The following is a 13,300-nucleotide window of genomic DNA, read 5'->3' as shown; positions in this document are numbered from 1 at the left end:
TGTGTTGGAGGAGGGGTTTATGGAAACTCACTCTGGACTTTCTTCGCAATCTTTCTGTAAACCTAAAACTGCTCTAAAAATAACGTCTACCGAAACAAAAACAAAACAAGCCCAAGTCCAACCATTTCCACTTACCAAGAGGGCTTTAAAGAAACAAACCTACAAACAATTCCAGCACCACAATTCAAGCCTCTGGGAAAAGTGGGTTGTCTTGAGAACGTTCCAAAGATCTTTGATTGCTTTCTCTCATCTCCACGTGCACTACTGATGCAGCTGTACATGGAGGAGCCTGCGAGGTGCACCTGAGCACCCCACCCAGACACGCTGTCTGTACTCTAGCAGGCAGGTAATGGTCCTCTGTGCCCCTTTATTCCCAAGACAGAGCAACTGAGCCAAGAAAGAGGTTAAGATTTCTCTTCCTGTTATAGGAGCTTGGTCTCCAAAGCTGGCAGGCTCTGGAATACCTTTAGCCGCCTGTACAAATCTTTACTTTCAGTGACAAATACCAGAGCACAGTGATGGCTTCGGACTAGAGTCAGCTCAAGACCACTCTTCTGGAAGCGCCACTCACTCTAGGTTTTGCTCACAGGCACTGCTTTGCGGCTGCCTCGTCCAAGATGTCCTGTGTCTCTGCCTCTAAAGAAATAGGCACCCCGTGGGGCTCAAATGTCATCACTGAGAAAAAGGCCCTGCTGCCCATCAGTCGAAGTAGGTTACAGGGGAGCAGCCCACTCCTTTCTCCAGATTCCTACTGCCTAGTTCCGATTTTATGCTTCAAAACCCAGTGCCCAGGGCTTCCCGGGTGGCGCAGTGGTTGAGAATCCGCCCCTCAATGCAGGTGACACGGGTTCAAGCTCTGGTCCGGGAAGATTCCACATGCCGCAGAGCAATGAAGCCCAGTGCGCCACAACTACCGAGCCTGCGCTCTAGAGCCCGTGAGCCACAACTACTGAAGCTCGCACGCCTAGAGCCTGTGCTCCACAACAAGAGAAGCTACCGCCATGGCCTGCACACTGCAACAGAGTAGCCCCCGCTCGCCGCAACTAGAGAAAGCCCATGCACAGCAACGAAGACCTAGAGCAGCCAAAAAAACCCCAAAAAACCAACAACCCAGTGCCCAGTGTCAGGAGCATTTAGCCTCCTCTAAAAATAGCCTTGCCAGAGGTTATACAGAAACCTGAACACATCTCCTGCACAGGATTTCCCACCTGCCCTGAATCAAGAAGCAGAGAGGAATCAGGTCTGGTTCCCTGTTTCCTGGTGGAGACATTCAGGTCTTCTCTACCTTCCCACCCTCTCACTTGCTTCAGACCATACACAACATGCAAAATTAGTCCAGTCTCCCAGTATTTCTTTTATTTATTTGAAAATGTTCTATGCTTCCTGCTTTTTATAAAATATTTCAGCATCAAGAGCCATAAAAGGAAAGATTGGAAACCTAGACTTCATAAGGTCAAAAACTTTTGGATGGCAAACGCATCACACACAGACAAGCAGCAGACTGGGAGAAAATGCCTGCTGCCTATCATCTTATTTAGAGCTGCGGGTCTCACACTGGGTGATTCTGCCCACCTCCCCACCCCCCAGCCCCTGGGACAGGGGCAGTGTCTGGAGACACTGCTGGCTATCAGGACTGGGGGGTGGTGCTGGGCCACTAGCACCTAGTGGGTAGAGGCCAGAGATGCTGTTAAATACTCCATAAAGCACAGTACAGGACAGGACAGCCCCAACCAAGAATGATCTAATCCAAAGTGTCAGTACTGCTGAGGTTGAGAAAAGTTGATTTGGGGCATCTGCAAATTAAAAAGAAAAAACCCACATATCACTAGCAGAGAAGTGGACAAAATACATGAGCTGCAACTAATAGATGCTGGCAATTCATAGAGCTAATAAGCCATGAAAAGAAGTTCAAGTTCACAAACAATGAGGAAAATGCAAAATAAAAAGAGATGCTACTTTGTGTCAGTCAGATGGAATACAATCCAGGATGGATAAAACCCAGTGTAAGTAAGGATAAGGAGGAAAAAACACCCTTATACACCATCGATATGAGTGTGACATGGTACAACCTTTTGGAAGGATAACATGGCAGGTCCTATCAAAATGTTTAATGTGAATGCTACCCTCTGACTCAGAGCTGTAGGAAACTGCTCTACAGAAATAATCATACATATGCAGGAAAACATGTGCGAGGAACACACCGACCCCATGGCTGGTAAAGTGCTGGACACAATCTAAGTATGTTATTAGTGGGGGATGGTTCAATAAATAACAATTTTCAGTAGAAAGCATGGCATTAACGGGTTTAATAAGGAAAAACTCCACAAATCTATTAAACCTTCTGTGGCCATGAGACTTTAAGATAGATCATTAGCTCAAAAACAAACAAACAAAAACATCTGTTGAAGCCTGAACCAAAGTACAAGGGTTAACTCTGAAGAATTCTAATGCACACTGAAGTTTGCTCAAAATGTGACTCAAACGTTTTTCTTCCTCCTTCCTCTTTTTTTCCTTTATCCCCCTCTCTCTTCACTCTTGTCCTGAGTTAGGCACCCACTCTTCTGCCTTTTCCCTCGCCCTGCTTTCATGGAAGATAAACTGGGCAGTAATTACCCCATTCTCGCTATCCAGAGTGGGGTGTCCTCTATGCCTGGTAAAAAGTTAGCTTCCTAAAACAGTGGTTGGCAAACCACGGCCTGCAGGCCAAATTTGTTCAGTCCACCTCCTGTTTTCATAAATAAAGTTTTATTAGCACACAGCTACTCCCATTTGTTTATGAATTGTCTATGGCAGCTTTTGCACTCCAGTGACAGAGCTGAGTAGTTGTGACAGAGACCATATGGTTCACAAAGCTGAAAATATTTACCATCTGGCTCTTTACAGAAAAAGTGTGCCGACCTTTGTTCTAAAATGTAAACAACAGAAAAATTTCTTGGAGAAAATCTTTGTGACACCAGGTGAGGCAAAGAGTTCTTAGATACCATGCCAGAAGCCAAATTCATTTAAAATAAATTGACAAACTGGATATCATCAAAATTTAAAACTTCTGCTCCTGCAAATGACACTGCTAGGAAAACTATAATCCACAGACTGGAAGAAAATATTCAAATCACATATCTGAAAAAGGACTTGTATCCAGAACATATTTTTTTAAAAAACCTTTGAAACTTAACAATAAGAAAAAAACAACCCGATTTTAAAATGGCAAAAGATGTAAACAGATACTGAACCAAAGATATACGGATGGCAAATAAACACATGAAAAGTTTCTCAACATTATCAGTTATTAGGAAAATGCAAAGTAAAACCACAGCAAGGGAATTCCCTGGTGCTCTAGTGGTTAGGACTCCACACTTTCATTGCCGAGGGATGGGTTCAATCCCTGGTCAGCGAACTAAGATTCTGCAAGCCGTGCAGTGCTGCCAACAAACAAACAAACAAACCAACCACATCGAAATACCACTACCCGTCTAGGAGGCCTAAAACCAAACAAAACAAGCAAGCAAGCAAACAATGATGACAAAACAGACAATATCAAGTTCTGGTGAGGATGTGGAGAAACTAGAACTTTCATGTACTGCTGGTGGAAATGTAAAAACGTTACAGCAGGGCTTCCCTGGTGGCGCAGTGGTTGAGAGTCCGCCTGCCGATGCAGGGGACACGGGTTCGTGCCCCGGTCCGGGAGGATCCCACATGCCGCGGACTGGCTGGGCCCGTGAGCCATGGCCGCTAACCCTGTGCTCCGCAACGGGAGTGGCCACAACAGTGAGAGGCCCGCGTACAGCAAAAAAAAAGAAAAAAAAAGGAAAAAAAATGCATAAAGCTGCTATAAATGGTATCGCACAGGTTTTTATATGAACAAAACTATTTCTTGTACGTGAGGACTAGGCAAAGGTTGCTGGGTCATATGGTAAGAGTATGCTTAGGCATAAGAAAGTGCCAGTCTGTTTCCCACAGTGGCTGTAACGTTTCGCTTTTGGTTTTTTTGCGGTACGCCGGCCTCTCACTGTTGCAGCCTGTCCCGTTGCGGAGCACAGGCTCCGTACACGCAGGCTCAGCGGCCATGGCTCACGGGCCCAGCCGCTCCGCGGCACGCGGGATCCTCCCGGACCAGGGCACGAACCGGTGTCCCCTGCATCGGCAGGCGGACTCCCAACCACTGTGCCACCAGGGAAGCACTATGCATTTTTTTAACACTCGGTTTTTATTATTTATTTATTCTTTTTCATAGTCTTTTCCATTATGGTTTATTACGGGATATTGAATATAGTTCCCTGTGCTATACAGTAGGACCTTGTTTATCCATTCTTTATATAATAGTTTGCATCTGCTAGTTCCAAACTCCCACTCCATCCCTCCCCTCCCGCTTGGCAACCACAGTCTGTTCTCTATGTCTGTACGTCTGTTTCTGTTTTGTAGATAGGTTCATTTGTGCCATACTTTATCATTTTAAAAATTTTATTTATTTATTTGTTTTTGGCTACACTGGGTCTTCACTGCTGCACACGGTCTTTCTCTAGTTGCGGCGAGCGGGGGCTACTCTTCATCGCAGCGCGCGGTCTTCTCATTGCGGTGGCTTCTCTTGTTGCGGAGCACGGGCTCTAGGTTTCAGTAGTTGTGGCACGTGGGCTTCATAGTTGTGGCTCGAGGGATCTACAGTGCAGGCTCAGTAGTTGTGGCGCACAGGCTTAGCCACATGTGGGATCTTCCCGTACCAGGGCTCAAACCCATGTCCTCTGCATTGGCAGGCGGATTCTTAACACTGTGCCACCAGGGAAGTCCCCATGCCGTATTTTAGATTCCACATATAAGTGATATCATATGATATTTGTCTTGCTCTTTCTGACTTACTTCATTTAGTATGATAATCTCTAGGTCCATCCATGTAGCTGCAAAGACATTATTTCATTCTTTTTTATGGCTTAGTAGTATTCCATTGTATATATGTACCACATCTTCTTTATCCATTCATCTGTCAATGGACGTTTAGGTTGTTTCCATGTCTTGTCTATTGTAAATAGTGCTGCTATGAACATAGGGGTGCATGTCCCTTTTTGAATTCGAGTTTTGTCTGGATATATGCCCAGGAGTGGGATTGCTGGATCATATGGTAACTCTGTTTTTAGGTTTTCTGAGGAACCTCCATACTGTTCTCCAAAGTGGCTGTACCCATTACATTACATTTTTTTAAAAAATATATATATTTAAGTTAATTAATTAATTTATGGCTGCTTTGGGTCTTTGTTGCTGCACGCAGGCTTTCTCTAGTTGCAGTGAGCAGAGGCTACTCTTTGCTGCGGTGCATGGGCTTCTCATTGCAGTGGCTTCTCTTCTTGTGGAGCACAGGCTCTAGGCACGCGGGCTTCAGTAGTTGTGGCTCACAGGCTCTAGCACGCAGGCTCAGTAGTTGCGGCGCACGGGCTTAGGTGCTCCGTGGCATGTGGGATCTTCCCGGACCAGGGCTCGAACCTGTGTCCCCAGCATTGGCAGGTGGATTCTTAACCACTGCACCACCAGGGAAGTCCCATGTGTAGAGTTTTTGATGATGGCCATTCTGAGTAGTGTGAGGTGGTACCTCATTGTAGTTTTGATTTGCATTTCTCTAATAATGAGCAATGTTGAGCACCTTTTCATATGCCTATTGCCCATCTGTATGTCTTCTTTGGAGAAATGTCTACTTAGGTCTTCTGCCCATGTTTCGATTGAGTTGTTTCTTTGTTATTGAGTTGTATGAGCTGTTTGTATATTTTGGAAAGTAAGCCCTTGTCGGTAGCATTGTTTGTAAACATTCTCTCCCAGTCTGTAGGTTGTCTTTTTCATTTTGTTTATGGTTTCCTTTGCTGTGCAAAAGCTTATAAGTTTGACTAGGTCCCACCTGTTTAGTTTTGCTTTTATTTCTATTGCCTTGGGAGACTGACCTAAGAAAACATTGGTACAATTTATGTCAGAGAATGTTTTGCCTATGTTCTCTTCCAGGAGTTTTATGGTGCCATGTCTAATATTTAAGTCTTTATTTATTTTTGTGTATGGTGTGAGGTGGTGTCTTAACTTCTTCGATTTACATGCAGAGCAGCTTTCTTCATAATCACCCAAAACTGCAACAACCCAAATGTCCCTCAAACCTTCAGTGGATAAACTACAGTACACCATACAATGGAATACTGCTCAGCAATACAAAGGTACTGCTATTCACGCAATTTGTATGAATCTCAAATACATTGAGAAACAAACCAGACTCAAGGCTGGTTTGCTCAATGAAACAAACCAGACTCAAGGCTACTGCATGATTCCATTCTGGAAAAGGCAAAATCACAGGGATAGATCAGTGGTTGCTGGGCGCAGGGAGCAGGGGAAGGGTTGACACAGGGGGAACATGAGGAAATAGTTTTGTTTCCCGGGCAATAAAATTTTCCAATATCACGATCATGGTGGTGGTCACTCATTTATCAAAACTCAACTCTACACCAAAAATTGGATTAAAAAATAAATTTTAAAAGATTTAAAAAGTGAAGCTTCTGCACGACGCCCTGCTCCTCGGCATGCTGACTCCTCATGACTGACGGGCCCAGCCAAGGCTGAGCAGCCCCCTGCGGGCCCCCTTCTTGGTCAACTGGCAACAATGAAGAACCCAAACACCAAGAGCACAGTTTCTCGGTGCTTCAGTGCCACCCTGCCATCCAGGCCCCTTCCCCCGACCTTTCCAAACCTGCATATCTGATACAGGGCCAAACCAGCTCTGTTCCCACAAGTACCAACTACAACCTGGCCTTGGCATCTGCCTGACAATCAATGACTCCCAGTCATGGCCACCTCTGGCCACCTCTGACTCAGCGTGTCTCTCCGCGTGGCTGTCCTGTGCTCTCCTCCAGGTTGTCGCTCTCAGCCCCATCAAGCTAGCCCCTCCCCCGGCCTCCCTGTCAGTGGGGTCACCACCTGCTGAGGCTCAGAGGTTACATGACTTTGCTCAGGGGCAGTCATCACACTGTTAATCAGTGGCAGGGCCAGGCCCTGAGCTATGGCTACAGAGCTGTCTTTCAAGGATGAAACACCAGGCCCTTTGCGATGGCCCCTGCTTGTCCCCCTTCTCCCCTCACTTGAGCTCCCCCAGCACGCCGCAGACCTTCATCTTCCTGTGCCTTTGTTATGGCTGCTCCCTTCGCAGGGACTGCCCGCCGTCTCCACCACCTCCTCACTTGTCTTTAAAGAGTCTCCCAGGACGCTTGGTTGCTCTAGTTCTCAGTGCTCGTATACCACTGGTGTGAACCTTTATTATTGCATGAATCACTCCAACTCGTAATTAGTTGCTTTTCACCCACAGCACTGGTGAAAGCCTTGAGGCCCAAGGCTTCAAGGCCAAGGGTCCCCAGGTAAACCCAAGGTACCTGGCAAAATGTAGGTGCATCACGCAGGCACACACAGGAGGGGGGAACAGACACAGGAGGGGGGAACAGACACAGGGTCTCAGACTCACCTGGGAATCATGTGTATTTGGTGCATTCTTTTACATTAAAGAAGGGTGGTTGGAAATTGTACTGACAGTCTATTAATACACTTGGTATCTTACTTTTTTAGAATCATCCCATCCCATCCCAACCCACAGAATCAAAGTCAATTGCAGGGAGCAAAAGGGAAACTTAGTTTAGCAAAGCAATTCCTGCTGATTTGGAAATGTTTCTGGTAACAGATATACCAAGCAGAAGTCCTTTTAGGATGATCTCTGAGGGTTTTCAGCCCTACTGCACTATTTTAAGCGATCCTGGTTGTCTGTGTGACTTCACAGATGTTGTTCACATCAGTAGTATACCTACTATGTATATAAGGAACAGATACAATATCTATGTACGTGTACATGTGTATGTATATATATAAAACATGCGTAGATGGTACCTATGTAAAGGAGCAAGACCGGATTCCATCAGGCACCCCTGAGAATCTGTCTCATTTTATAGTCACAGAGCAGGCTTTCTAAACTACTTGGGCCAGAACAAAACTAGAACAGTCAAATATAACCTCAGGCTCAACCCTGACACTTCACACATCCTACGACAGGGCTTGGACTCAATTATTTCTGCAGTCCTTTCCAGATGTATAGTCCTGAGTTCTTCAAGGTAAAAGTCTTAGGAATGCAAGGTCACCCAAGAAACGCTGTGGTGCCAGAAAGAAACCGAAGGCACCACCTGACCCAATTATAAGTGCTACGCAAGGTGAGGGCTCTTTTAGGTCGACTTGATCCTCGTTTCCTTACTCGTCCCTTCCCACCGCCCACAGAGGGGAAAGATGCCCAGTGGGCAGCTCATCTAAGTCACAGCAACTCCACGCCTGCCAGCCTGAGAAGCCCAGGGGAGGGGCAGAGCAGGTGCCCATCGGTGCAGCCCAGTGTCTGGCCCAGTCAAAGCGCCCCATGGGTCCCAAGGGGACCTGATCAGACCCAGAGCGCTGCTAGGAGTCCTGGCTTCTTTCTGGCTGGTCAAGGGCCCTCCAGGGCTCTCACAGGGAACTGCAAAGCAACATGGCACAGCGGGAAAAACTCACGGGCTTTGACAGACCTGAGTTCCAACACTAACCCTACGGCTAATCAGCCGAACCATTGTGGGGACGTCACTTCCTTTCCCTGAGCTTCCGTTTCCTTGCCTGCAAACTGGGGTGTTACCCACTGCTCTGCAGCTCTCAGCACACTTCCCGACACTTGGTGAGCGCCCACTTCACCACTCACCTCAGGTTTACTAAGGAACACTTTGACCCTTTCCCCTTGGGACCCTGGAACCGATCCACACCTTTGAGGCCATTTCTAATGGGTCTGGGTTCCACGGAAGCCACATGCGGTTCTACCAGCCTGGGCCCACGAGCGCAGCGCCCCATGGAACGTGGAAGATCTCGCGGGTAGTCCTGCTCAATCACTCACCAGTCGCACACGCAACCTTGGACGAATCAACGGGCCTCCTTATCTGTTCACCAAAGATATGAAACTTATTCAAGTCTTGTCCCCCTACTCTTACTTTATCAACAAAATCAAGGTGAGCGCGTGTCTCCCTGCCCTCCCCACCTCCAGCTGCAAACACCTTCATCTCCTCTCTGCCTGTCCTCGCCCCCCTCTTCAAACCTCTTCCTCCCCCGAATTACTTCATTTGGTGGCACACGCACGCACTTGTCCCCCAGGCCACCTCTGTCCATCCCCCAAAACTAAGTAAGCACCAAGTTCTGCCAGTTTTACACCTGAGATGTCTCACTCTCCCTCCATCTCACTGCCATCATCCTTGTTCAGGTCACTGTCACCTCTTGCCTAGACTGACTCCTAACTGGTCTCCCCGCCACACGATTATTTCGAACCGAGAGTCATTTGGTCTTCTCCCTCCAGATCACTCCTGTTCCTTCTGTCTCCCCATTTCTGTTCGTGGTGACATCAGTCTTGCCACTGGGTTGCTCTGGACTGTTCCCTCTCCTGTAAATCTTTCCTCTGGCATGAATGCCTGTCTGATGGATCCAGTCACTTCTGAGCTCCTTTCTAACTCTTCCTTTGCCCAGCACACACGGAGTGCGACCACGTGCCAGCACAAGCAAGGCAATGTGTGTATACGATAAAGAAGCAATCCCAGTCCCAACCCTCAAATTCAGGCCAGTACCAGACCATCTCAGTACCGCAAAAGCCTTTGACTGGTCTGTCCATCCTAACCTCTCACTCAGAAAAGCGATCTTCTGAGCTCACCTCTTGACTGTGCCCAGAAACCCTCTACCACCTGACCATGGCATACTTTTCTAGATTTATCTCCAAGTCCACCTTCTTGACCCTTGCCTGCCCAAACTGGTCCCCTCAGGCTTCTGAACCTGTTTGCACTCGCCTCGTTTCTTACTCACTTGGGCTGCTGGCCGCACCTGGAAACTGTTGCCTACGCCTCTCTGGTCACAGCGACCAGTTTGGACACCGGCTCTTTCATCAAGAACAAAACTCAAGCAACGTACAATCATTTCTTTCAATAGTCTCGATGCTGTCACCACTCACGGCTTCCTCCTTTCATTACTTTAATCTCACACATCTATGTCTTTTCTCCCCAATTCAGGGTGTAAATTCCTCAAGGAGGCAATTTCTTCCACTTCTCCCCGTTCCCCACAACGCGCAAGCGGTAAGGTTAGGCGGGCTCAGTCTATAAAACTGTGCTCACTGACTTGGCCAGTACACGCGAGGCCCTGGGTCACGTAAGGATGGACGGTGATCATATGAGCGAGTCCCGTCAACACATATGGACACAGACAGTACCTTCTGCCACCTTCCCACTTCCTGTCTGTATATCCACGTGCGCGCACCCTACTCGAGTGATGCGCTCTTTTGTCCACGTCTACATTCTAAACTGCTCCTTCTCCAGCCTTCTGTTTCTCTTAGTGACCGTATCCATCTGCCAGGCACTCAGGCAGGGACCCAGAATCATCCACCCATGTTTTCTCTAGCTCACGTCCCACAGCTAAACACCCACTGAGCCCTGTGTCCTTTACCCCCTAACCGTGTCTCAAACCCACCCCCTCTCTCTCCCGACTACAGTCCTGGGTCATATTAGCAACTTTTCTGCTTTATGGGAAAGTAATCACCTCCTCAATGGTTTGCCAGTCTTCAGCAATATCCGCCTCCAGCGTGCAGAACTGACCCCTTCACTTTGTGGACTGAAACTGCCCAACAGACACCCTTGGCCTGGCCTACAGGCCAACAGCCAAGCCCTCTGCACACCAGCTGTGCGAGTCCTCTTGCCGCCCCTCACTTCACCTTTCTTACCTCTGAGATACCAGACCCCATGTGGTTCCCTGAACAAACCTAGATGTTCCCACCTCCGTGCCTTTGCGGATGCTGTCCCAGTCTCCTGCCAAGCCCTTCCCCCACAGTCCTGGCCTGGCTAACCCCTCCCCTCACGCTTCACCTCCTCTGGGAAGCGTTCTGTGACCTCCTTTGCCCACCAAGGCTAGGTTAACAGTTTTTGTGCTTCCGTCAGCCAGCGCATAACGACCACCACACTCAACAGAGTGGGCTAAAACGATCTATGCACACATCGCAATCACCAGTGCCTCCCCAGAGCCTAGCACAGGACCTGGGACACAGTAGCGGAGCGGAGAGAGTTGGTTAAAGGCGGGAAGCAAGACTAACTTCCCTTCCCTAGGCTGGTTTCCTCTGGTCTTCCCCTGACCCAAAATCTCAGGTCGGCCTCGCTGCTTCACTACTTCCACCTAGGGGTGAAAGGAGGTAACTGCACTTCTTTCACCATTCAGCATTTAATTTGATTCCATTGAATGAGATGGGAACACAGGCGAGGTTAACAGTTGACTCCAGCGTGGGTAGAGAAAGAGTGGCAGTCAGGGGAGGCTTAAAATGGTGAGTGAGCTCTGACCTGGGCCACACAGCATGAGAAAGAGATCTCTAGGTGGAGGAAAACGGCATTCCAGGCAATGGGTGCAACAGGCAGAGGTGTCAGAGTTTAGGGCCTATGTGCAGGTGAACTCAGAAAGGAGGGGAGCGTTAGAAAGTGCAAGACCTGGGACCCCAAACTTTAGCTTTTAAGCCACTTAAAGAGGTTAAAAAATTAATTTTTTTTCCACCCAAAGACTCTTAATTGCGAGTAACATAACCAGATCTGCATTTAAAAAAGACAGCTCTTGCTGGAGTGTGGAAAGATTATAGAGATGGGAGGCGGGAGTGAGAGAGGCAAAAGCAAGGCATTAGGAAGATGGTATTTTCATAATTCACCTCTCATTTTCCACTTGCTGCCCCATGACCTCAGATTGAACACATCCAACCTGAAACTCCGCCTCCTCAAAACCAAGTGCTTCAACATAAACGTGATTTATTTCCACATTTTGAGATGTTCTTATATCTTGGCTTCTTCATGGGCCTTGAAGTCGCAGAATTTTATAACAGATCCCACCACAGAGCTTTGCACACTGAAAATGCTCAATGACAACTGAATGGAATGTCTCTCGGGGTCCCCCAGACCCTGGGATTATAAGAACAGTAAACCCCAGTAGTTAAGAGTAAGGACTCTGAGTCAGAGGGCCTGAGTTCAAATCCTGCCATCAGCCACTTTCCTGTGTGAGACTGGTCTCATTAAGTGACCCATCGAAACCTCAGTTTCTTTGTTCCTAAAATGGAAATTACAACACACAGCACCTACCTCAAGGGCTGGAGATAAACATCTGTGAGTAGAAAGCACACAGTAAATCCCCACTAAATACTACTGTCGACTACTTATATTATAAATTCAGTGTCTACCAGGCACAGGTCACGCACGATGCAAGGCGCTTCCCACACCCTTAAATCTGCAGGGCAATATTCTAATCCATCCCATTTTACAGATAAGAAAACTAAGGCTCCCACAGTTGAGTTTGTTCAACGTCTTGGGAGCACTGGATTCCAAGGCATCAGAAATGGGGCTAGGGGACCTTTTAGTGGAAGATCATTTAATCCAGTGGTGGTTCTCACACGTGTGAGTGTGTATGTGTGTGATACTCTGGGCAATGTCTGCAGATATTTTTGATCTTCACAACTGGGGAATGAGGACACTGCTGGCGTCTGGTGAGTAGAGGCCAGGGATGATACCCAACATCCTACAACACACAGGACAGCTCCCCCCACACCAAACCAAGAATGATCAGACCCAATATGTCAGTAGTGCCAAGGCTGAGAAACCCTTCTCTAGTGAATCCTCCTCCCCATCGTCCCACTTCTGGAGCATTGGCTATCCGGATCCCCCATGAATACTTTCAGTAAAGGGGTGTGTGTGCTCTATTCCTCCAGGGGCAGCACCTGCAGAAGTCCTTCCCCACCTGCCCTACACACGGCAGGTATTAGAACCCATTTTAATAAGCCTAGCAGCAAAGGACGCCGGAAAAGGAAGAGCATCCATCCCCCATTGTTCAATTGCGTGCAGTTTGTGTTTTCAACACACACACACACACACACACACACTTTACAAATCCAAACGTCCCACGCCCCAAAAATTGTTTGTTAGAGATGGCGTTCAAAAAAAATTTTTTTTTTCTAGGACTCTCATACATACTGAAGGGTTTGCACACTTCTAGGAGGACCTCAGATCGGCCGCGGTCCTCTGACAACGACCACAAAAGAATGTGTAGGATTTCCCGGGGGAGCGAGCCCGTGGGCCGTGACCTCTGCGCGCGGAAGACGCCCACCCCACTCCCTCGCCTCTGGCTTCGCTCTCCCGCCCCCGGATACCCGGCCTGCAAGGCTACTCGGGCCCGGCCTCGGAACCCGGCCGCCAGGCGCGTGCCCACGCCGTGCCCCCCTATCCCAGCCCTCCCGGCGGCT

The sequence above is a fragment of the Neophocaena asiaeorientalis genome, unplaced genomic scaffold (genome assembly GCF_003031525.2).
Source record: "Neophocaena asiaeorientalis asiaeorientalis breed wild unplaced genomic scaffold, Neophocaena_asiaeorientalis_V1.1 scaffold357, whole genome shotgun sequence".
NCBI lineage: Eukaryota > Metazoa > Chordata > Mammalia > Artiodactyla > Phocoenidae > Neophocaena > Neophocaena asiaeorientalis.
The sequence above is the reverse complement of the archived record's forward strand: the minus strand, read 5'-3'. Positions refer to the sequence as shown.